Raw genomic sequence first — 27,637 nt, forward strand, 5'->3', positions numbered from 1 at the left:
CATCTGGAACAATTCTGTCTGCAAAAGAAGTGAAAACTAGTTGAACTGCTTCTCCCCAATAAGGGGCGGGGGGAATAAAAGACAAGACATGCAGACAGGTGGGAGAGGGAGAGACGCAGTCAGTCTCACCAAAAACCCCACCTCTGGTGTGGCCACCCACAATAGGAAGAGATCTTATAAGTCCAGAGATTCTCTTGGAGGAATGAGGGATTTGTGCCCCACATCAGGCACTCCGGCTCTTGGGATCTGTACCAAAGAGATGCATTCCCAAAACACTGGCTAGGAAACTAATGGGGCTCATGTCCAAGGGACCTAAACGGCTATGGGAAACTGGATTCTCCTTTTAAAAAGCTTATGTGTGTCTCACTTGTCCTGGGACCCAGCATAAAAGCAGCAATATGAAAACACCTAGACAATACATAAAGATTTATTTGCTAATCTTAAAGTATTTGCCGCAAGTGCAGGAGACAGCAGAGATTCTCTACAGAGACAGAGGCACCGGTACATGCCATTTTGCTCTGTCCATTCCTTTGTTTGCATAGCAGGAATACACAAAAGTTGGCATGCTTTTGTTGCCTTGCTAAAGCCAGTGAGTACAGAAGGTTGCAGCATTCTCCTGCTCTGGGAGTAGACCTGATGAGGGCTAGCAGTCATGGTATTCTCTCACTCCCTTGTTAAAGCCCACAGTCACAGGGACAAGGTATTCACCTGCTGCACTGCTGAAGCAGATGAGCATACCTGCCCCTACACTGCCCAGCTGCCTCACCAAGGCAGGAGTGTGCATGAGATCCTTTGATTCGTTTTCCTTGGTGGCCAAGGGGGCTTAAGTTCCTGGGTTCCACAGGACTATAACAATAAGAAAAAAGGTACTTGGCAGGCTACAACCCCCCAGGACACTGCAGAGGCAGCAGACTGAAACGAATTCCAGTCTTCCTGTAAAGAAGTCCTATTTATTTGTATTGGAGCTTGAGTCTGAGGGTCAGGCTTTAGGTTTGCCACATATCTAGAGGAGAGGAATTCCCAGAAAACATATGCAGGAAGGCACCATTCTTACATACTCCCTTGGCCTCACTACAGACAGCCCAATGCTATCTCCTCAAAAGAAGCTTATACTCTCGTCTAGAGCCCTGATTTTTTTTTTTTGAGCCCATATTTTTGTAACTGTCACCTAGACACTGCCTCCAGATATCCTGGTCTGGAGGCCTGCAGGGTTTACAATTTTGGCCCCACAACACTATATATTTGCATACTTTAAGAGCTGTTGCCTGAGGGATGGCTTTCAATCAGCCTGAAAATGAACTAAGTGCTAAATGACAGCCCTCTTTTTGGAACACTGACAGGTCTTGGCACACCCTCAACAATGAGGATCTGTCAAGAATAAATCAGGCTGCTTAGACAATCACAAAGTTCAAGAGACAGCCAAGAGTTAGGGCAAGGGATCACCACCGACACAGGTCTACTCCGTCAAGAGTGGGAGAGGTAGCTGTTCACCAAATACACAGGAAGAAACACAGAGAGTCAAGCAAAATGAGGAAACAGAGAAATCTGTTCCAAAAGAAAGAATAAGATAAAACTTCAGAAAGAGACCTTAATGCAATGGACGTAAGTAAAGTGTCTGATAAAGACTTTAAAGGAACGGTCCTAAAGATGCTCACTGAAATCAGGAGAAGAATGGATAAAACACAGTGAGAACTTACACAAAGAGAAGGAAAATATAAGAATATATGAAACAGAAGTCCCAGAGATGAAGAGTATAATCAGTGAAGTGAAAAATACACGAGAGGGGTTCGATAGCAGAACATACATAGCAAAAGAATAGATCAGCCATCTGGAAGACAGAGCAATGGAACTCATCCAAACAGAGCAGCAAAAAGAATTTTAAAAAGTGAAGATAGCTTAAGAGACCTATGGAACATCATCAAGTGGAATAACATTCTCATTATATGGGTCCCAGAAGGAGAAAAGAGAAATAAAGGGGCAGAGAACTTACTTGAAGAAATAATGACTGAAAACTTCTTCCCTAACCTCAGAAAGGAAATAGACTGCCAGGTCCAGAAAACAGAGAGAGCTCCAAATCTCTGATCCAAATGAACCCAAAAATATCTACACCAACACACATTATTATTAAATGTCAAAAGATATGTTAAAGAGAGAATATTAAAAGCAGCAAGAGAAAAACAGCTTGTTATGTACAAGGGAATCCCCATAGGACTATAAGTAGATTTTTCAGCAAAAATGTTGCAGGCCAGAAGAGAATGGCATGATATATTTAAAGTGCTGCAGGAAAACAACCTCCCACGAGGACCATTCTACTCAACAAGGTTATCATTCAAAGAAATTTCAAGTTATCGTTTCTAATATTGTCAATAAAATATTTAACTGAATTTATTAAAAAGGAGGCAAACAGTTGTTATATATTATGTGTATAGAGGTATAATATCTTACAAACAGCTTCCTAATGTATGTACCCCTACCCTGGTGAAATTTATAATTTATTTCACAAGAATATTTCTATATGAGCTCAGGTCTTTACAAAATTTGAGTGAGAGGAAATAAATTTTCATTGAGAGAGAGAAAGAGAGAGAGAAAGTCCAAAATTTTTTCAAGTAAAATGAATTTCAAAATGTTAATTTTAAATTATAAAAAGTCTACTCCAAAATATAAAAATATACTTTTATTCTCTTGCTCAATAGAATTAATATAAATTATTAAATAATTAATTATATTGCACAGTAATACTTCCTAAGGACAGTAATTTTATAACACCCCTTCATCATGAGATTATTTTCTCAATACTGAGACAAACTTTTGGGTGCCTGATGGCTCAGTCGGTTGGGTGTCTGACTCTTGATTTCGGCTCAGGTCCTGGTCTCACAGTTCATGGGATCAAGCCCCGCGTTGGGCTCTGTACTTTGTCAGCACAAAGCCTGTTTGGAGGTCTCTCTCACTCTCTCTCTCCATCCCTATCCCACTTCTGCACTCTCTATCTTTCTCTCTCTCTCTCTCTCAAAATACATACATAAACTTTAAAACAACTGAAAAAAATAATGAAGCAAACTTTTATATTTCATGTGTGAAATTTATTCTGACATTGAAAAATCACTGGTGATAATGATAAGACGAACTACCTTTTATTTTAATTTATTGACCATTAGAGTTTTTCTTTTTATGATTTATCTGAATAGGCAGGCCTCTAGATCCATTGATCTATTGGGATGTCTTATTTTGTAGAAGTTCCTTTTATATCCTGGATGCTAGTTCTAAAGTATTTACATATAAGGAAAATATATCCTCCTACTTTCTAGCTTCATTATTCTTCTTCTAGCTTCTCTTCATGATCAAAAGTTCTTAATTTTAATAAAGTAAAAACTGCAGTGTTCTTTCAGTGATTTTGCTTTTCTTGTCATATTTAAAAAGTACTACCCTAAGTAGCACTTACGAATTGACTTTTCTTTCACATTTAGGTTTTTAACCCACCTGGAACTGATTTTTCCTTCAGATGGACTGTTAAAAGATCAATTTATTTTTTTATGAGATGGCCAATTGTTTCAGTGCCAGTTGTAAATGTCTTTTTCTATTTCCTACTCATCTGGAGGGCGATCTTTCCATGTACCAAGTTTCTGTATCAGCACACTTTGTTTTCAGATTCCATATGATGATATATTGGTCTCTAGGTCTATATCATTCTCTCCAGTACAATATTGTTTTAATTACTAAAGCTAAAAGAGGTAAATCCTTCTCCCTTTTTCTTTTTGAAGAGTTTCTTGAATATTCTTGGCATCTGGCATTTCTATTTAAATTTTATAATCTTAAATTCAATCCCCACATTGTGTGTAGAGCTTACTTAATTTTATAATCCGCTTCCCAAATAAAACGACACACACACACATACACTTCGCTGCTTCCCATGGCAGAATTTTAAAGTTTAAATAGCAGATAATCTATTTATGAGCACAGTATAATTCTTTATTCATTTAAGCCTTTTTTAATATTGAGGCATATGAATTTATGCTTTCTTCCATAGAGGTCTTGGAAATATTTTATTAAATTTATTCCTAAGTATTTTGTACTCTGAGTGCTATTTTAAACGACATTTATTTTTTTAATTAGTTTTGTAGATATATAGTAACATAACTGATTTTTCTATCTTGACTTTCCACCTAGTGACCTTGCTGAACTCATGTATTAATTCAAATAATTTACTTGTAGAAATTTTGAAGTTTCTATATTTAAAATAACATAATCTGCAAATAATAAAATTATCTTTTTTCTTAGCTCATGTAATACACAGACATTCAGTCTAAAGCTGAATAAACATGGTAAAAATTACCATTCTTATGTTATACCCACATTCAGAAGAAAGTTTTCAAAATTTGGTACTAAGTACATAATTGCTGTAGATATTTATAAGAACTTTTAAATAATCATATTAAAGAAATCACCATATATTTCTAATTTGATAAGTCATTTATTATTGTTATAAATGGGGAGCAAATTTAACAACCTTTTATTGCATCTGATGAGATAATCATACTTATTTTTACTTGGTTGTATAGAAATACACCATACATGCACACGTTTATCTGTATATATATCATCATATATATATAGTTTATGTGCATATTCATATAAACACACACAAATAAACACATATATTCTTGCTACAAAGCATTTGTCAAATACCATTTTATTTTTCTTTTTACAATCAGAAATGGAAACTGAATTTTTATGAGGCCTTTTCAGCATCGAAGTACTTGTATGTGTATATATAGGTTTTCCTCTTTCCACCTAAAAATATGGTACATGTTAATAATTTCTGAATATAAAGTTATAGTTAGCTGCATTCCTGGAATAGATCAGTAAATATATTATTAGATTTGGAATTTATTTACTTCTATTGATATGAGTACTTAAGACTCTGCATTTCCCTTTGATTATTGTTCTACATATCTCATTTATATCATATAATGTGTTATTTTTTCTTTCTTTTTTTTCAGCTCATACAGCAGAAGAGGGGACTTACTGTACATGTGTTACATTCAGCCACAACTGAGAACAGAGCTAGTCCTGAATGTCACAGGTCCAAGGAAAAGGACCAAAAGAGACTGTTTTGTTATGAGCAAGGTGGGTCTCCCAAAGTGGTCATTGTGACTAGATGGCTATGAATGTTTTAGATCCACTGAAACAAGTTCTAGAAAGTAGGCATACTATCCAATAATTTGTACCAGCATCCCTGGCCTCTGCCTTTTCCTCTTTCTTTTCTTGTTTCTGCTCCTGTGGCTTCCATGGGTGCACAAGCTAGCTGTTTACTTGGACCTCTGCCTTTTCTTTCTTCTTTTTCTCTTTGGTCTATACATTTGCTTCTTCCTCCAGTAGGCTCTCATGATGTGGAAGTTTTGAAGAAGATGGTGCTGAGGCCAAGAGCTTAGTGCTTAGCATTACATTTTTAGGGATTTTAAATTTTGATTTGCATTTTCTCCTTCACTGAGAAATTATTTAATGGAGATAGTTTTCTTTTAATTGAAGTATAGTTGACATACAATGTTACGTTAGTTTCAGGTGTATAATGTGGTGATTCCACAATTCTATACTTTATGCTATGCTGACCACAAGTGTAGCTACCATCTGTTATCATACAACACTATTACAATACCACTGATTCTATTCCCCATGCTGTACTTTTCCTCACTGTGACTTATTCAGTCCATAACTGAAAATACAGTAAGTTTTGGAAAATCTCTACATGCACTTGAGAAAGAGGTGCATTCTATAGTTTTGGGTATGATGTTTTATGTATATTAATAAGATTTACATTATTGATTTTATTATTTGGACATATAGCCTCACTTATTTTTGCCCACTTCATCTATCTTGGACTAATAACATGATATATCTTATTGTTACTTTTCTATTATCTGCTTTTATTTTAGGTATTCGGTGAATTCTTAACCATCCGCATTCTTAATTCTTGTTTTTATTTTTTATTTTAGAGAGAGAGAGAGAGCAAGCAGGGGAGAGGGGCAGAAGCAGGGACAGAGACAGAGAGGGAGAGAGAATCTCAAGCAGGCTCCACACTCAGCAAGGAGCCCAACATGTGACTGGATCCCACAAACCATGAGATCATGACCTGAGCCAAAATCAAGTGCTGGACACTCAACTAGCTGAGCCACCCAAGGCGCCCCATGCTTGCTTGATATTTTTGGTTAAGTGTCATAAATTTTATGGGAAAAAAACAAACAGAAAAATTAGGGCTAACATGATGGAGTAGAGGTTATTCTCTATTGAGTATTCACTTTTGCTACTCACTGGCAGATCTGTTAGCAGCTTTCAACAAGGATTGGATTGATTCCACACTGGACTTCAGTCTTTGCCTGAACTTGTCTATTTGTAATTATTTCTCATTCCTAGAATGTAGCCTTCAAGCTCCTAAAGAGAAGGCTGGAATTTCCTGGCATTCTGCCAACTGTGGAGGCCCTGAACTCCCACCTTTGTCCCCTAAGCTCTGGGACACATCTAAGACTTTGGCCAGCTTCTCTGCTTGTCTGTTTTGTTTCTACTCAGGTTCTTAGCTTCTTAGACTTCACCTTTGAATTGACAAATACCTCAAGAGAAAAAACATTTTTTTAATCATATGCAAAACTTTTTATCTTCTGTTTTATGCAGAATGTTGGCCTCTCAAATCCTTTAATCCGTGGTAGTTCTCTCTTTTTGGTTGCTGTCCCTGAGACAGTTGGCCTAAAATAATCTGGCCCATCATTGCCAGTTGTTGCACCTGTTCCATTTTGAAACAAAATACCCAACTTGTCTATTTTTCACTCAACTCTAGCAATAAAATATTCATTCAACTCTAGCAATAAAATATTCATTTCTGTTTAAATGCCAATTATTAGGGAAAGATTGCTGCCTTGAATGAATATTCAAAATCTTTCCAAGTAATTCTTAAGTATTAAGAAGAGACAGAGACAGCACAGACTTTTCTAATTTTTTAAAATCTTTATTTTTGAGAGAGAGAGAGAGAGAGAGAGAGAGCATGAGTGGGGGAGGGGAAGAGAGAGAGGGAGACACAGAATCGGAAGCAGGATCCAGGCTTCGAGCTGTCAGCACAGAGTCCAATGTGAAGCTCGAACCCACAAACTGCAAGATGATGACCTGAGCCAAAGTCAGTTGCTCAACTGACTAAGCCACCCAAGAGCCTCTTGACTTTTGATTCTAAGGTTTCTTTATCCCCAAATTGTATCAACAAAATGAAAAATATCAAATACATGTTATGTTGGAAATTTGTTTTCTCATGTACTCTTTTTTTCTGAGAGAGAGAGCAACAAGTGGGGGAGATGGGCAGAGGGAGAGAGAGGGAGAGAGAGAATCTTAAACAGGCTCTGCACTCATTATGGATGTGATCATTAACATTTTCATTCTTTTCATTTGGAGTTGGTTGGCCAATTACATTTCCTCTGTCTTACAAAGCAGAGACGGCCAAGTCCATTCTGGAAATCCAGAGATGTTGTATCAAGAGCCTGAAAAAAAACACGCATCCTCTCCTTCTTTCTGGTGAATCAAATTCTAGGGGTTGATTCAAAGGAAATCATGTTTTAGATTCTACAACATAAGGCTTCATTTGATACAAATATTCATTGCAGTTCATAGTGTAGGAAACTCTGGTGCTAGACCGACAGCTGTTTGTCCCTTACATCCTCAGTGTGCAAGCATCCGTGACCTGAGGCATGACCTGAGTCGAAATCAAGAGTCAGATGTTCAACCAACTAATCCACCCAGGCACCTGATGATGTACTTTTTTTTTTTTTACCATTGATAGATATTATCCTAATCTATATAACTTCAATTTATGAATACTATGAACTAGGGAAATAGGCTTATTTTTTTCTCTTTTAAACCATATCACCTATAAAATAGTTTTTTTTCAATTAAATCCAGAAAACTGAAAAGACATAGCTGATAAATAATCAACAAGAAAAAATACAGAAGATAATATGAATAAATTAGAAGGCTCAATAATTGACCAGAACCTTATGCAACTTACACTATAAAAATTAAAAAAAATACTATTGCTTATAATAGCAAAGGAAAAAAAATCTGTGTCATTGGCAGAATGATTGTACCCTAAGGACAAGTTCAGTTTTCAGATAATGGGTGCAGTTATAATTCAACAGTAAATTTTTATGGCCTTGAAAAATTGCCCATTTCTCAGTTCAGGTGGGAGAAAGAATTAGGTGCTTATGAAATCATTAATAATGATGATATAAAATTAGAACAATTATAACAGAAAACATTTATCCAGCCTCTGCTTACAACTATATTTTCTGATACTTCATTATAGACTTTTATATAATACATAAAGACTTAATATATTGCACAGGAAACTTCATTATCAGCTAAGTGCCTATTATGCATATGGTGACATCATTAATCATAAAGTCTGGCTTAAAATTTATCTCTACTTATTTGTACTAGATAGGAGCAAATTTTTTAAACGTACTCTTAAATACAAAGCTAGATTCTCAGTTCAAAAGAGACATAAAATTATCATGGACAAAGGGTGACACATGATGAAAACATATTAAAACATCATATTTTATCTATTCTGCTTCATATTTCCATGTGAATATTCATCCAGAATACTAACAGAGATTTAACTGTACTTGAAGATTGATATGAAAAGGAAAAAGTCAACCAATTATTTTTTTACAATTTTGCCAATTTATATAATATCATTTAAAAACACTGACTAGTATTTTTATTAATTCAGTTATCCACAGCTGTTTCACTCTCAATTTGATTTTTTAATTTTAAATAAAATATTTTGGAATTTATGAGACACAGCCTTAATGAATGGAAATACATACAAGTATACGTGTTTATTTGTGTGTGTGTGTGTGTGTGTGTGTGTGTGTGTGTCTGTTGAAACTATTGGGATATAGTCAGGTGACTACATTCATGAATACTTTTAAAATGTATAAATAGGGGCACCTTTTGTGGCTCAGTTGGTTAAGCATCTGACTTCAACTCAGGTCATGATTTCCTGGTTCATGGGTCCAAGCCCCACCTCAGACTCTATGCTGACAGCTTGGAACCTGAAGCCTGCTTCCGATTCTGTCTCCCTGTGTCTCTGCCCCACCCCTGCTTGCACTCTGTCTCCATCTCAAAAATAAACATTAAAAAAATAAAATGAAATGTATACATGAAATAAATGTATCACATAGTTTATCCTTTGCATTAAATGTTTATAGTCTACCTACGTATGCATACACATTAAACACACATACATACCTTTCAGAAATCTTTACCTGTAAATTAGAGTCTATAGGTAACCCACATAAGAGTATGTTCATATTTACAGGAGGAGCCAAGATGGTGCAACAGCATGGAAGGTTTATTTTTTTTTTTTTTGCTTCTCTTGTCCATGAAACACAGCCAGATCAACACTAAACCATCCTGCACACCTAGAAAACTTATTTGAGGATTAACACAGCAATCTGCACAACCTGAACCACAGAACTCAGCAGGTACACAGCACTGAGAGGTGAACTGGGGGAGAGAGAAGCCAAGGAGGACAGGGAGCTGTTTTTGCTTGTGGAGAAAGGACGGAGATGGGGGGAGAGTATGGGAAAAGCACCCTTCACACACACACACAAAAGCAGCTGGAGAGAAAGTGGAAAAGTGGAAACAGCCACTGGACTGAACAAAAAAGGGACAAAGAAAGGAGAAGGTTTAAATTCCATTAATACTCTATAAACAGGGGGAAATGCAGTCTGAAACTCTGCAGCTGTATACCTGGTGGTGCTCTGGTGGGAAGGGTGAATTCCTAGGAGCAGAGAGCGAAGTCTGGGGGTTCTTCAGGCCAAACAGGGAGAGATGGTTCCCCTGCTGGAAGGAGGGTGTGCGGCCACCCCACAGGCAAAGGTCCCAGCAGATCCCAGGGAACAACCACATTCACTGGCGCGGGAACAAGGATGTTAAGGGTGAAGCCTGGCACCAGATGTGTGTTGTGATATTCCATAACCCTATATCACTGCTGCTACATGATCACGTCAACTTCTTCTGGGGTGGCTGGCACATTGTTACAGTCTCTGGGCATGGGCAGCAGCATGGTGCTACGAATGTTCCTGGGGGTGGGTCAGCACCCAGCTGTTGCTTGGTGAGACCCTCCTGCAGAGGGGCAGAATGGGTTAAAGCCACAGTCCCTCAGAAGTGAAGGGTTGGTAACACAGTCATATCTGATATAAAACTCATGAGGGAGGTGCCACCTAGCAACCTGATGGCTTGGTAACAGACTGTAAAAGCAGGGAGTGGACAGAAGCCAAAGACAAAGAACGGGTGCACAACTGCTCGTCAAGAACAGAGTTCTGGTACTAGAGACTGGGTAGCTGGGTGACGCCATTTTCAAACCTCCTATGCATGCACATACACACCTCCAAGCACCACAACAATCCACCCCAGTAAGCTAAGCAGCGCCATCTAGTGGAGAACGGAGCCGTTACACTAAGCCCTGCCCAACAGGGCCAACGTTGTTTTTCAGGAACACAAGTCTCTCCAACTGCTTAGTGTATGGACTATAGAGTGCTTCATAGTTTGACTTCTATATAATGTAATTTGAATTCTATGATGTAATTTCAGTCGTATTTCAGTCTGTTTGCTGGTCCATCTATTCAATTTTTTTCTTTTTCTTTTTTCTTTTTATTCTTGAATACAGAAAGAGAAAAAAAGTATTTGTATTTTCAATTTTTATTAAAAATATTTTTCTTTAATTTTTTTCTACTATATTTTATTCATTTTTACAAATTTTTCAAATTCTGTTTTACTTCCATCATTTCACTTTATTCTATTTCATTGTATTCACTTTTTCAAATTTTCAAACGTTTTCCTTTTTTTCTTTCTTTTCTTATATGTCTCTTTTTTCTCTTATCTATGAAGCTCCTGCCAACAACTAGACCAAAACACACTTAGAATCTAGCATCATTTACTTGATTTTGTGTGTGTGTAGTTTTTAATTTTTTAATTTTAATTTTTTTACCTTATTAATTCCTTTTCTTCCTTCTAAATGATGAAATGAAGGAATTCACCCCAAAAGAAAGAGCAGGAAGAAATGACAGCCAGGGATTTAACCAACACAGATACAAGTAAGATGTCTGAACCAGAATTTAGAATCTCAATAGTAAGAATACTAGCTGGGATCAAAAATAGATTAGAATCCCCTTCTTCAGAGATAAAAGAAGTAAAAGCTAGTTATGATAAAATAAAAAATGCTATAACTGAGCAGCAATCTCAAATGGCTGCAACAGCATCAAGGAGGGATCAGGGAGAGCATCAAATCAGTGATAACATAGAGGACAAACTTATGGGAATAATGAAGCAGAAAAAAAGAGGGAGACTAAGGTAAAAGAACATGATTTAAGAATTAGGGAAATCAGTGACCCATTAAAAAAGAGCAACAGAATCATATGGGTTCCAGAAGATGAAGAGAGAGGAAAAAGGGTTGGAAGCGTTGCATGAGCAAATCATAGCAGAAAACTTTCCTAACCTAGTGAAAGACAAAGACATCAAAATCCAGGAAGCACAGAGGTCTCCCATAAGATTCAACAAAAACTGACCATCAACAAGGCATATCATAGTCAAATTCACAAAATACTCAGGCAAGGAAAGAATCATGAAAGCAGCAAGGGAAAAAAGATCTTAACCTAGAAGGGAAGACAGATCAGGTTTGCAGGAGACTTATCCACAGAAACTTGGCAGGCCAGAAAGTAGTGGCAGGATATATTCAATGTGTTGAACTGGAAAAATATGCAGCCAAGAATTCTTTATCCAGTAAGGCTGTATTTCAAAATAGGAGAGATAAAAAGTTTCCCGAACAAAAATAAAAGGAGTTTGTGACCACTAAACCAGCCCTGCAAGAAATTTTAAGAGAGACTCTCTGAGGTCAGAAAAGAGAAGGAAAATAGAACAAAAGACCAAAGGAACAAAGACTATAAAGGACCAGAGAACACCACCAGAAACTCCAACTCTACAGCCAGCATACTGGCAATAAATTCATATCTTTCAGTACTCACTCTAAATGTCAATGGACTAAATGTTGCAATCAAAAGACATAGGGTAACATAATGGATAAGAAAACAATATCTATCTATACGTTGTTTACAATAGACTCACTTTAGACCTAAAGATACCTTCAGATTGAAAGTAAGGGGATGGAGAACCATCTATCATGCTAATGGTCAACAAAAGAAAGGTGGAGTAGCCATACTTATATCAGACAATCTAAACTTAAAATAAAGACTGTAACAAGAGATGAAGAAGGGCATTATATCATAATTAAGGGGTCTATCCACCAAGAAGACCTAACAATTGTAAACATTTGTGCTCCAAATGTCGTGGCACACAAATATATAAATCAATTAATCACAAACATAAAAAAAAACTCGTTGATAATAATACCATAATAGTAGGGGACTTCAACACCCCACTTACAACACTGGAGAGGTCATCTAAACAGAAAATCAACAAGGAAACTATGGCTTTGAATGATACACTGGTCAAGATGGACTTAACAGACATATTCAGAACACTTCATCCTAAAGCAGTGGAATACACATTCTTCTCCAGTGCACATGGAAGTTCTCCAGAATAGATCACATACAGGGACACAAATCAGCCCTCAACAGGTACAAAAAGATCGAGATCATACCATGCATATTTTCAGACTACAATGCTATGAAATTCAAAATCAACCACAAGAAAAAATGTGGAAAGATAACAAATACTTGGAGACTAAAGACCACCCTACTAAATAATGAATGGACTAACCAAGAAGTTAAAGAGGAAATTAAAAAGTACACAAGCCAATGAAACTGATAACAGACAAAACCTCTGGGATACAGCAAAGGTAGTCATAAGAGGGAAGTATATAGCAATCCAGGCCTTCCTAAAGAAGGAAGAAAGGCCTCAGAAACACAACCTAACCTTACACATTAAAGAGCTGGATAAAGAACAGCAAATAAAACCGAAAAGAAGACAGGAAATAATAAAGATTAGAGCAGAAATCAATGCTATCGGAAAAACAAAAACAGTAGAACAGATCAATGAAACCAGAAGCTAGTTCTTTGAAAGACTTAACAAAACTGATAAGTCCCTAGACAGTCTGATCAAAAGAAAAAGGACCCATACAAATGAAATTAAGAATGAAGGAGGAGACATCACAACCAAACGGCAGAAATTCAAACAATAATATTACAAGCAATTATATGCCAATAAAATGGGCAATCTGGAAACAATGGACAAATTCCTAGAAACATATAAACTACCAAAACTGAAACAGGAAGAAATAGAAAATTTGAACAGACTCCTAATCAGTAAAGAAATAGAATTAGTAATAAAAAATCTCCCCCAAAACTGGAGTCCATGGCCAGATGGCTTTCCAGGGAAATTCTACCAAACATTTAAAGAAGAATTAACACCTATTCTCCTGAAGCTGTTCCAAAAAATAGAAATGGAAGGAAAACTTCCAAATTCTTTCTGTGAAGCCAGCATTACCTTGATTCCAAAACCAGACAGAGACCCCACTAAGGAGGAGAACTATAGATCAGTTTCCCTGATGAACATGGATACAAAAATCCTCAACAAGATATTAGCCAACTGGATCCAATAATACATTAAAAAAATTATTCACCACGACCAAGTGGGATTTATTCCTGGGATGCAGGGCTGGTTCAATATCCATAAAACAATCAGTGTGATTCACCACATCAATAAAAGAAAGGAAAAGAACCACATGATCCTCTCAATAGATGCAGAGAGAGCATTTGACAAAATACAGCATCCTTTCTTGATAAAAACCCTCAATAAAGTAGGGATACAAGGATCATACCTCAAGATCACAAAAGCCTTATATGAAATACCCACTGCTAATATCATCTTTAATGGGGAAAAACTGAGAGCTTTCCCCCAAAGGTCAGGAACAAGACAGGGATGTCCACTCTCACCACTGTTATTCAACATAATATTGGAAGTCTTAACCTGTGCAATCAGACAACACAAAGAAATAAAAGATATCCAAATCGGCCAAGAGGAGGTCAAACTTTACTCTTTGTGATGACATGATACTTTATATGGAAAACCTAAAAGATTCCACAAAAAAATGGCTAGAACTGATCAATGAATTCAGCAAAGTCACAGGATATAAAATCAATGGACAGAAATTGGTTGCATTCCTATACACCAATAATGAAGCAACAGAAAGAAAAATCAAGGAATCGGTCCTATTTACAGTTGCACAAAAAACCATAAAATACCTAGGAATAAACATAGCCAAAGAGGTGAAAAATCTATATGCTGAAAAATATAGAAAGATTATGAAAGAAATTGAAGAAGACACAAAAAAAATGGAAAAAGATTCCATTCTCTGGGTAGGAAGAACAAATATTGTTAAAATGTCAATACTACCCAAAGCAATCTACACATTCAATGCAATACCTATCAAAATACCACCAGCATTCTTCACAGAGCTAAAACAAACAACCCTAAAATTTGTATGGAACCAGAAAAGCCCCCAAATAGACAAAACAATCTTAAAAAGAAAACCAAAGCTGGAGGCATCAGAATCCCAGACAAGCTATATTACAAAGGTGTAATCCTCAACACAGTATGGTGCTGGCATAAAAACAGACATTCAGATAAATGGAACAGAATAGAGAACCCATAAATGGATCCACAAACATGGCCAACTAATGTTTGATAAAGCAGGAAAGAATATCTAATGGAATAAGGACAGTCCCTTCAGTAAGTGGTGCTGGGAAAACTGGACAGCGACATGCAGAAGAATGAACCTGGACCACTTCCTTACACCATACACAAAAATAAACTCAAAATGGATGAAAGACCTCAATGTAGGACACAAAGCCATCAAAATCCTCAAGGGGAAAGCAGGCAAAAACCTCTTTGACCTTGGCCATAGCAGCTTCTTAGTCAACATGTCTCCGGAGACAAGGGAAACTGAAGCAAAAATGAACTATTGGGACCTCATCAAAATAAAAAGCTTCTGCCCAGTGAAGGAAACAATCAGCAAAACTAAAAGGCAACTGTTAGAATGGGAGAAGATATTTGCAAACGACATATCAGATAAAGGCTTAGTATCCAAAATCTATAAAGAACTTACCAAACTCCACACCCAAAAAACAAATAATCTAGTGAAGAACTGAGTAAAAGACATGAACAGACACTTCTCCAAAGAAGACATCCAGATGGCCATCCGACACATGAAAAAATGCTCAACTTCACTCATCATCAGGGAGATACAAATCAAAACCACAATGAGATACCACCACACACCAGTCAGAATGGCTAACATTAACAACTCAGGCAACAACAGTTGTTGGCGAGGATGCAGAGAAAGAGGATCTCTTTTGCACTGCTGGTGGGGATGCAAACTGGTACAGCCATTCTGGAAAATAGTATGGAGATTCCTCAAGAAATTAAAAATAGAACTACCCTACAACCCAGCAATCCACTACTAGGTATTTATCCAAGGGATATAGTTATGCTGTTTTGAAGGGGCACATGCACCCCAATGTTTATAGCAGCACTATCAACAATAGCCAAAGTATGGAAAGAGCCCAAATGCCCATTGACAGATGAATGGATAAAGAAGATGTGGTGTGTGTATGTACATATATATATACATATATATACATATGTATGTATACACATATATGTATTATATATGTGTGTATATATACATATAAAAATATTATATATGTGATATATATATATATATATATATATAATCAGCAACCAAAAAGAATGAAATCTTTCCATTTGCAACTACGTGGATGGAACTAGAGTGTATTATGCTAAGTGAAATTAGTCAGTGAGAAAGACAAATATCATATGACCTCACTCATATGAGAACTTTAAGATACAAAACAGATGAACATAAGGGAAGGGAAGCAAAAAGAATATAAAAACAGGGAGGGGGACAAAACATAAGAGACTCTTAAACATGGAGAACAGAGGGTTACTGGAGGGGTTGTGGGAGGGGGGGATGGGCTAAACGGGTAAGGGGCATTAAGGAATCTACTCCTGAAATCATTGTTGCACTATATGCTAACTAACTTGGATATAAATTAAAACATAAATTAAAAAATAAAAATTAAAAAAAGAATACCACATTTAAAAAAGAGTATGCTCATATTTATAAGTATTTTTTTTAATTTTATTGGATTGATCCCTTTATCGTTATGTGATACTCTTCTTTGTCTCATACTTATAAGTGTTCTTTAATTTTGTTGGATTGATCCCTTTATCATTATGTAATACTCTTCTTTCTCTCTTGTTACAGTCCTTGTTTTAAAGTATATTTTTCCTGATGTATTGCTACCCCAGCTTACTTTTTGTTTCCCTTTGCACAGAATATATTTTTCTATCCCCTCACTCTCAGTCTGTATGTATCATTAGATCTGAAGTGGGTCTCTTATAGACAGCATATATAGATGGATCTCGTCATTTTATTCATTCAGCCACACTATATCTTTAGATTGGAACATATAGTCTATTTGCAGGTAAAGTAATTATAGATAGATATGTATTTATTGCTAGTTTGTTGACTGTTTTCCAGTTGTTTTTGTAGTTCTCTGCTTCTTTCTTCCTCTCTTCCTCTCTTCCCTTGAGATTTGGTGGTTTTCCTTAGTGTTATGTTTGGATTCCTTTTTCTTTTTCTTTTTGTATCAGTTATAGACATTTCATTTGTGGTTTTCATGAGGTTCATATGTAACATTCTATGTATATAGCTGTCTATTTTAAGTTGATTGTCACTTAAGTTCAAGCACATTCTAAAAAGCACTGAATATTTACCTTCTACCTTTATAGTTTGTATTTTTGATGTCATCTTTTACGTCTTATTATTTTGTGTATCCCTTGAATATAATTAATTTTTGTAGATCTAGATAATTTTACTACTTTTGTATTTTAAACTTTATACTATACAGGTGATTTATTCACTGTCTTTACTATATATTTCCCTTTATCAGTGAGAATTTTTCTTTTATAATAATTTTCAACACTTCTTTAAATGCCACATTTATCATGCACTACATTCTACTATTTATTTTTGCCTCTTAGTTGACCTTTCATTGTTTTCCATTTGTCTGTATGCCTATTCAGACTGAAAACCCCAGGGTTTCATTAAAGATGCTGTATAATATGTTTCAATATGGGAGCAGGGTGTTTGACCTACCATATTATTCTCTTTTATTTAATATTATATTTTTTCATGTTTATGTATTCATTTTTAGAATGAGCAAGTGTGCACAAGAGGGGAGAGAGAGAGAGAGAGAGAGAGAGAGAGAGAGAGAGAGAGAACCCCAAGCAGACTCTGTGCTCAGCAAGGAGCCCAATGCGGGGATCACCTGAGCCAAAATCAAGAGTCAGATGCCTGACTGAGGTACCCACGTGCCCCATATTAGTCTCTTTTAATTTAGAGTTTTCCTGGGTATTCTTGATTGTCCTTTTGATCTCCAAATGAATTGTAGAATCGTTCTGTAGTTAATTTAAAAAATACATATTACTGATATTTTATTGAAATTAGGCTACATTTAGAGATTTACTTTGAGAGAATTGACATCTTTATAATACTGAGTCTTTTTATCCAAAAACATGGTAAGGACCTTTATTTTTTTCACATATTTTGAGGATTTTGTTTTGTTTTGTTGGTGGTTGTCGCTATTGTTGTTTTTCATTTTGTGACTGATAATATTCCATAGTTTCTTTTTTGATTTTTTTATTTCAATATACCTGACACCTAACTTACATCAGTTTCAGGTGTACAACACAGTTATTCAACTTCCCTATACTTTATGCTGTGCTCCCAAGTGTTAGCTACCATCTGTCACCAGAAAATGCTATTACAATACCAGGACTACATTCCCTATGTGGTGCCTTTTGTTCCCATGATTTATTCACTCCATAAGTGGAAACCTATATCTCCCACTCCTCTCCACCCACTTTGCCCATCCCCCACTCTTCCTCCCTCTAGCAAACACGAGTTTGTCTCTGTATTTCTAGGTCTGATTTTGCTTTTTGTTTATTCTGTTTCATGTAGCTTCTGCATATTTATCATTAAGACTATCCCTAACAATTGCATTGTTTTGTTATTATAACTGATGTCTTTTTTCAACATGTCTCCTGCTCAAATATTATTTGTAGATATCCAGTAATTGATTTTTATATGTCTGCTTTCTAACTGACACCCTCAGGCTATTTTTTCCCTTTTCAAAATTAAAAAAAATAAGTTCTTTTGGTTTTTCAAGTACAAAATCACATTACTGGTAAATAATGATGTTTATTTCCTCCTCTTTTTGGTATACTTCTTTATGTCTCCTGTTATTTAATTATATTGGCTATTACTTCCAGGACATGATTAAATAGTAGAATCCCTCATGGGCATCAGTCTTCATTCCTCTGAAGGAAATTCTTACATATATTTCTGGTTGTTGGACATATAGATATATTTTATCTGTTAAATAAGTATGCATGTCTTCCGATTTTTTAAAGAATTATTAATTTCTAATATTGAATTTTATCAAATGCCTTTTCAATAGATATGCAAGGGGTAATGTGATTTTCCTATTTTTAAGATGTTTATAAAATAAATTATATTAGTATATTTACAGTATTGAAATTCTTGCTTACCTGTAATAAATGTTACTCAGTTATAGTGACCTTTTATAAGAGAATTCACTTTTACTTGCTAATATTTTATTTCAGATTTTTTATATTCTGGAAAAGTTAAGCATTGTAATCACATGGCAGTAAGGAACTCGTAGTTGAGAAAAGGAATAAATAGTTGAGAATAATAACAAAATCATCCATGGGGCCTCTGGGTGGTTCAGTCCGTTGAGCGTCCAACTTCAGCTCAGGTCATGTTCTCACGGTTCGTGAGTTTGAGACCCACATCAGCCTCACTGCTGTCAGCACACAGCCCACTCTGGATCTTCTGTCCACATTTCCCTCTGTCCCTTCTCTGCTCACACTCTCTCTCTCTCTCTCAAAAATAAACAAACAAAAATAATAAAAATGATAAAATCATTCATAACTACACTACCTTCATAATGTTTCCTTCCCTTTCCTTTCCTTTCTTTCCTCCCTCTTTTTTTTCCCTTCCTTTCTTCCTTTCTCTCTCTCTCCCTCTCTCTACCTGTCTCCTTTCTTGGTGTTGCATTCTATGGGTTTGGGCAAATGTACAATGGCATGGTCCACCACTATAACATCAGACAGAAAAACCTCACCACCCTAAAAATCCTCTGTACTGTCCCTCTTCACCCCGATCCCTAGCAACAACCATCTCTTTTTTTTAATTTTTTTATTTACATTTATTTATTTTTGATAGAGAGATAGAGCACAAGTGGGGTAAGGGCAGAGAGAGAGGGAGACACAGAATCCGAAACAGGCTCCAGGCTCCGAGCTGTCAGCACAGAGCCTGACGCGGAGCTCGAACCCATGAACCGCAAGATCATGACCTGAGCCAAAGTCAGATGCTTGACCGACTGAGCCACCCAGGCGCCCCGCAACCACAATCTTTTTACAGTCTCCACAGTTCTACCCTTTCCAGAATGTTATATTGTTGGATTCATATAGTTTGTACCCTTTTCAAGTTGGCCGTTTCACTTTGTTATATTCATTGGGGATCCTCCATGTCTTTTCAGGCTTGATAGCTTATTCTTTTCTTTTTCTTAGCCCTCAATAGTACTTCATTGGGTAAATGCACCACAGTCTATTTACACTTTCATCTACTGAAGGGCATCTTGGTTGCTCCCAAGTATTAACCATTATTAATAGAGCTGCTATAAAAATCCATGTGCAGGTTTTTGTGGGGATATAAGTTTTCAACTCCTTTGGGAAAATACCAAGGAGTGTGACTGTTGGATCATATAGAAAGATTATGTTGAGTTTTATAAGAAACTGCCAAACTGTCTTCCAAAGCAGTTGTACCATTTTGCATTCCCACTAGCAACAAATAAGACTTCTTGTTACTCCACATCCTTGCCAACATTTGGTGCTGTCAGTGTTCTAGATTTTGTCCATTCTGATAGTTAGGTAGTAGTTCATTGTTTTAGTTTGCATTTTGCTGATGATATATGATGCGGAGCACCTTTTCATATGTGTATTTGCTATCTCTTTATTTTCTTTGGTGAAGTGTCTACAGTCTTTGACCTATTTTCTAATCAGATTGTCTTATTATTGTTTAAGAGTTCTTTATAAATACATTTTTAAAATATTATATAAATACACTTAAGAAATATTTATCAAGTGTGTCCAATTTCCAGTGTCAGAAGATACAAAGATTCTCTCTCTCTCTTTTTTTTTAAGTTTATTTATTTATTTTGAGACATAAAGCATGAATAGGGTAGGGGTAGAGAGACAGAGAGAGAGAGAATCCCAAGCAGACTCCACACTGTAAGTGCAGAGTCCAAAGTTGGACGTTCAACTCCCCGAGTCACCCAGGTCCCCCGAATATACAAAGATTCTTAAGATATGATTCCTGCTAACAAGAAACATGAAGTATAATTGGAGAAAGACAAGTAATCCAATAATTACAATACAGAGTAATAAACAAAGTTACATAATGGGAACACACTTAATGGATACCTAATTAAAATATACCCATAGGGAAGGAAGTGTGATCAAATATTATCTGATTTTGTGCCCTAAATTTTAATTAAGATTGCATGGATTAAAGAAATGAGGGTGAACACATTCAAGGGAATAAGAACGTCATAATGTTGGTCATGGAAACTAGCTAACAGTTCCTTTTAAAGAAAATTCAGGTATTTAAATATGGCTCAATAATAAAGTGAGCCATAATATGAATTCATATTCTCTAAATATGAATGTAGAGAAAGATAAATCTCAAAATGTGGGCAGGGTCCAGATTACGAAGGATTTCATTTGTTTTGGAAAGGATTTGGAATTTGACTTTGAAGATGATGGAAAATCTCTGTTTTTCTGGTTTTCTGGTTTTTATGTATGGGGATGTCAAACGAGATTTGGACATTTGAGAAGTTTGTTTAATAGCACTGTAATAATCATGTGAATGTGAATGTTCAGTGGAAACTAATTGAAGGGACCCTGACGGGAGGGGAGGGTACACACATTTTTGTCTGGGATCTTGTCATATTTTGGAAACTGTACTTCTTTACAGCCATCATGTCCATGCTTATAGGCACAGTTATAGGATGAGCGAACAGCAGTGGGTATGTTACTGAAGTGAATTAAATTTCACTTCTCTTAGTGCTGCAAGTTAGCAGACATCCGTCCCCTACTTACTACTCATTGAATAAAGGCTCATAGGTTTGGGAGCTTTTAGTGCTGACCATTTCTCATGATCTCACAATGTGGACTGGAAAACTAAGAAATCCAGTTATTTATGTGAGAGTGGAATTAAGTAGAACTAAAAAGAGACAGAATGATTTAGGGGTGCCTGGGTGGCTCAGTCGGGTAAGCATCCAACTCTGGCTCAGGTCACGATCTCGTGGTTCATGAGTTCAAGCCCCTCATCAGGCTCTGTGCTGATGACTCAGAGCCTGGAGCCTGCTTTGGATTCTGTGTATCCCTCTCTCTCTGCCCTCCCCTGCTCATTCTCTCTCTCTCTCTCTCTCTCTCTCTCTCTCTCTCTCTCAAAAATGAATAAAACATTAAAAAAGACAGAATGACTTAGAAATAGCAAACTAAACAATTATGGACCACTCCTACCCCCACAATACAAATACAGAGATATTTTAGATAAACTATATCATTTTGCAAAGAAGTAACTTTAAGGTTTAACTTAAGCACAATTCTATAACTTCTGGTTCTCTTTTCTAAGGGCAGAAATAATTTTAAAATATTCTGTAGGAAAACAATCACATAGAAGTCTTCTTTAATTGCAACAAAATATTAAGAGACTTTCTATACAAAAGTCATTTTCAATACAGCACAATAAAAAAGTGGTGAATCTAGGATCATTATAAAAAAAGAAGCTATTATCACCTGTGAGCGGTAAAGTAGGTAGAAAAATAGATATCTCTTGACTATCAGTGTTTCCTAAAAACACACAAATAACTTACCAAAATAAACCCAATAAATCATTTAGTAGTAAGAGCCCCAAAATGAAAGAGGAAAAACCATAATATAAAGCAATAACCAGCCACTGGTTAACCCTGAAGATGATGGGAAAAAAACACAACATATGCTCATGGAAGTAAATAATAAAATGAAAACTACGAGGACAAAATAAAACACAGATTAGGAACTTTCAGATTCAGAAAGAAAAATAGCACTTTATTTTTTTTTTAATTTTTTTTTCCTTTTTTTCAACGTTTTTATTTTATTTTTGGGACAGAGTGAGACAGAGCATGAATGGGGGAGGGGCAGAGAGAGAGGGAGACACAGAATCGAAAACAGGCTCCAGGCTCCGAGCCATCAGCCCAGAGCCTGACGCGGGGCTCGAACTCACGGACCGCGAGATCGTGACCTGGCTGAAGTCGGATGCTTAACCGACTGTGCCACCCAGGCGCCCCGAAAAATAGCACTTTAACAGAAGGAAAAAAAGTCAGCAGACTAGATTTACACTTAAGAGTTTTTGCTTTAAGATATATATAATGATTTGGATATTGTTTACCAATTAACTAAATTGCCAATTGAATTTTCCTTTTCTTTGGTTGACTTACAATCAACTTTTAAAAATGAAATGAAAATAATCAGCTGTACTTTCATTTTTAGAAGTATCTAAATTTAATCTTATCCTATTGATAATATTCTTATATCACCATCCCTAAAGGATGGACCAAATACGATGACATATTAGAAAAAAAATCTAAACTTATGAATTTAGCATCAAATAATTTGCATTCAAATTTAAAGCCATCATTTCACAGCTTAAATGAAACTGTAAAATGTACCATCTGCTCAGTCTGCCTTGTATGTTTAAATGCATCGTATAAGATATCTGTGAATATATAAGGCACGCTGTAAACCTATGTATGCTCAAGAGAACAAGGAAGGCAATTGCAGGAACAATGATGCAATAAGAGAATTTACACAACAGTTAGCATGATGTGTGAATAATCCAGATTTTTTTTTCTAAGGATCCTAGAAAAATAGCATGTGAGCACAGTTAAGACTTTCTGCATCCCAACAGCTATAGTTAAATTTGCTCTTGGCATTTAAAAATATACACACTATCCTCAGGATAGAAAGTTGTCAGTGCTCAAGTTAGAGCTAGGCAGTTCATATTTTCCAGATCAAATCAACATATACCACATTTACTTCTACTGGAAAATCTAGTTTCAAATTTTGACACAATTATTTCATATTTTACTTTATCAGCTTGTATCTAGGAGAAACAGTTTATACATTAGAATATACATTTCTTATCATTTTTAATCTTCCCCAAAATATAATAAAGTAATACCTTTGAATGAAAATAATACACCACTCTTTCATTAATTCAACAAGCATTAATTCATTGAACATCTAACGTATGTCCTCCACTATGGGACATGGGGAATATAACACGATTATACAGGCAAAGTCCTTGCGGTCATACAGTTTACATTATACTTTGGTTGGGGGAAGGAAAAACTCAAACATCTCAATGACCAGGTAGTTGATAGGCACTGTGAAGTAAGATACAACAAGGTAAGAGGATAAAGAGTGATGAGGTAGGAAGCACTATTTTAGCGTGGTTTTGAAAGCCCCTTTTGATAAGGTGATACTTTTGCAGAAACCTAAATAAAGTGAGAGATTAGAGAACATAGATATCCGAAGGAAAGGAGATCTGGATAGAGAGAACACTCCACAAATAACTAATTGAGCTCCAACTGAATGTAATGCTCCATTGACTGTAGTTTTATGGAAACAGTATTTGTGATATAGTTGTAGAGACAACGTATGCCAAGAAAAGATACTTGTTAACACAATCAGCTGGATAAACTCAGTAAGAAACATTTCACAGACTTTAAGGTTTGCAGAATTTCTACAGCATAAAGAACTCTTTTCCACATTACCTGTTGCAGAGAAAGTTTTGAACCTTGGGGAAGTCACTCCTAAAAGGAAAGACTTGTGCCTCATTCACTATTAAAGTTCAGGACAAGCACCTGTCACTTAACTAGATATACAAAGGAGCTTTATTGAACGAGTGAACAAATGGATAGGTGGATGAGTGTGAAAAAAATATGACCATATCTCTAAGAAAGCATCACACTAGGTAGCAGGGAAGGAATGGAGTATTTCAAGCTGGGTACAATGTCAAAGTGGTGGCAGGCATATAGTAGATATGACTGATATTGCCTATGTGAGAAACAGTGAGATAAATTAGAAAAAGGCTTACTTAGCATTCAATGATATCCATGATCTGATCTTTAAATATTTTTAGTAAATGTAGGAATATAATTAAGGTCAAAAGAAATCTACATAGTTTGAAATTTTATCTTCTATTTTTATGGACATATGAATGCAGTAATACTATGGTGAGAATACTGTTAATTAAATAGCCCAATATCTTTTTCTGTTTCTGGAATAAAGATATAACATGACCTAAGTATTCATTGTTCAGCTCTATTACTGTAATACACTCCTGTATAACAATTTTAATTTTACTTAAAAGTAGTAATAAAGATGAAGAACCAAATAAATCACACTCCTTGCATTATCTTGGACTATTCTCTAACTACCCCTAACAAAACTCATGTGGTTTTTAAATAACTTATTTTAATTTAAAACAAGCCAGAAATATTACTTATAGTTTGTAATATATATTTACGATCATAGTCCTTTTATATATAAAACTGACCTTTTATTCAAGATATGTTATTGTTATGTTTTAGTTTGTGCTATGTACCTGAGCCGTTATAAAATGCATTTCCTTAATGAAGCAAATATTATTATATATATTTTCAATAAAAATTAGTAAGAGCAAACAATAGTATTTTAGTATTGATTTTACTAAATCAATTATGCTTCAAATAAAATCTTTTTAAATGATTCAAATAGTTTTGATGACAGCTACTGTTTGAAATCAGATGTTCTTAATATATTGAACAACAAAAAAAGTTTAAAATGTGCATATGTGTTCACAGCCTGAAAATTTTACCAGCTGTTATTCCAAATGTATTCAGTAAACCCACTGTTGTTTCAATTTTTTAAACCATTTCTTAAACACTAGACAAGAATAATATTAAAATGAAACATTAATTATTCAGAATGTGTCTTTATTTAGAGATGGGGAAGCTTTACTGTCCAAATGTTAGACACTAGTTTAGGGGATCGGTTGGAAGAACACAGTGGGTGAGTTCACATTTGTGAAATTCTCTGGTCACTGTTGTATAACTAAATAGTTCCGTATTCTAGCTGATTCTGCTTCTGCCTTGCAAACAACTGCACAACTGGGAATTGCAGTATATCTAGTACTTTGGGGAAATTTCAAAGAAACTTCATCCCCATATTTTAACTGACAATGGAAGATAAAGACTGTCATTGAAATGTCATGCTAGATTGGAAGTATCTATTGTTCCAAATGCAGACAAGACAAGCTGGTCCTGGTGTTAAAGACACTTAATCTCTGCAGGAGACTGTGTTCTTTTTCTTCATGTAATACATTATTTTACATTTTCATATACAGATCCTGGCATCCATCAGCTCTCAAATGAACATCATAAAGATTACACTATTTTTAGCTAGGACAATCATCAGAGCTTAAGAACTTTGAATAAATGAATATAACTTCATGCAATTTTTGAAGGGTGCTTTTTTCATATAAAATATTTATTTATAAGTGATTTTGACAAGGGAATCATTTAAAGTTACAAATGTTAATTACAGCTTTAAATAAAATTTCTTAGAATATGGTAGTCAAATGATATGAACTAATCTTTCTGTACTCAATTTAATAACATTACAGAAGAGCCATCTTGCAAGTCTATCCCCAAATTAAGACAAGTGAACAACAAAACTTTAAATGATGCAGTGCAATAATTACTTTGGAATGAGAGGTCTTACTTATTTGAGCTTAATATAACACATTAGAACAAAGATTATTTTTCATGGAAAATACAAAAAACAAAAACAAAAACAAAAACAAACAAACAAAAAACCTTTCAAACTGCATAATAACAAAATGACAGTACATAGACCAAAACATTAACTCACTATAGGGCTGAAATTATAAATTAGGAAGATTTCTTTAAAAGCCTGTTTAGCATTTAAAATTTGCATAAATTTTGCACCTAAAATACAGCTATCAAGAAAGAAAAATTATTTACCAAACCTGAAAGAATAATATCCATTAATTTAATTGCCCTACAAGTACATTTTCAATTCAATAAATAAAGTCAATGGATTTTGATAATTTGAAATGAAAAATGTTCAAGACTGCATTGTTTTAATCAGAATATTAAAATGCACCTGAACTCTTCATATTTTATTTTAATCAACTCTAAAATGACAAAATACAAGACACAATAGCAAAGAGGTATTGTTTTCTTTGAATGTATTGAATTAGGTCATTATATTTCTTTTATTGAATATAGCAAAGAATGATTGAGAAATAATATACAAGTGCTTGAGATCATAGAAAAGATATGTCAAAATGTCACAGGGGCTGAGAAGGTAATGACAGAGGATAGACAAAAAAAATGAATCAAATCTCAGTTTTACTGCTTTACTTAAAAATTGAAATCCTGGAAACTTTTGTTGAATGTGAATCTTCCTCTCACAGTTTTGAAAGCATTTGACATTTTCTGTGACTTGAAGTGCATCAACATTTCAGAAATATTGTTCCCCAAAGAAATTACGTATCTAATTCTTCAATAAAAAACAATAGCTTTGCGGATGCCCTAAACATATTGCTACATTCACTTGAGACTTTCAATATACAGAAATCAATTCTGTGATGAATAAAGTGGAGGGAATTATTGTTCAAAGTCCATTCTTCAGAACTCTTCAGGACTCTGAAGTTTAGGTCACTTAGTTGTCAAGTACAAAATTTACTTGCATATATAACTTCGAGTAGTAATTTCTGATGTCGACTGTAAACAAAAATAAAGAACCTCTTTACCAGACACCTTTTATGAAACTGTTCTGTTTTCATAAAGTAATTGTCATGTTTAGAATGTAGAAGTTTGGGGCACCTGGGTGGCGCAGTCGGTTAAGCGTCCGACTTCATCCAGGTCACAATCTCGCGGTCCGTGAGTTCGAGCCCCGCATCAGGCTCTGGGCTGATGGCTCAGAGCCTGGAGCCTGTTTTCGATTCTGTGTCTCCCTCTCTCTCTCTGCCCCTCCCCCGTTCATGCTCTGTCTCTCTCTGTCCCAAAAATAAATAAACGTTGAAAAAAAAAATTAAAAAAAAAAAAAAGAATGTAGAAGTTTGACTTTTTCTTTATAATGTTTCTCGATGAAATAACAAAGGCTGAAATATATGTGTGATGAAATGTTTCAAAATACTAGTAGAGATACACAAACCTACATCCTTCAAATATTTGGCCTTCAGAAATTAAGGTGAAAATAGAAAATTCTTTACTTTGAATCTTTATTTTGTATAATACTTATTTTTAGAGGAGGTAATCCGGTGTGTATGCCAGAGAAGAAAAACTATGTCTGT

Source organism: Prionailurus bengalensis, chromosome C1 (assembly GCF_016509475.1).
Source record: "Prionailurus bengalensis isolate Pbe53 chromosome C1, Fcat_Pben_1.1_paternal_pri, whole genome shotgun sequence".
NCBI lineage: Eukaryota > Metazoa > Chordata > Mammalia > Carnivora > Felidae > Prionailurus > Prionailurus bengalensis.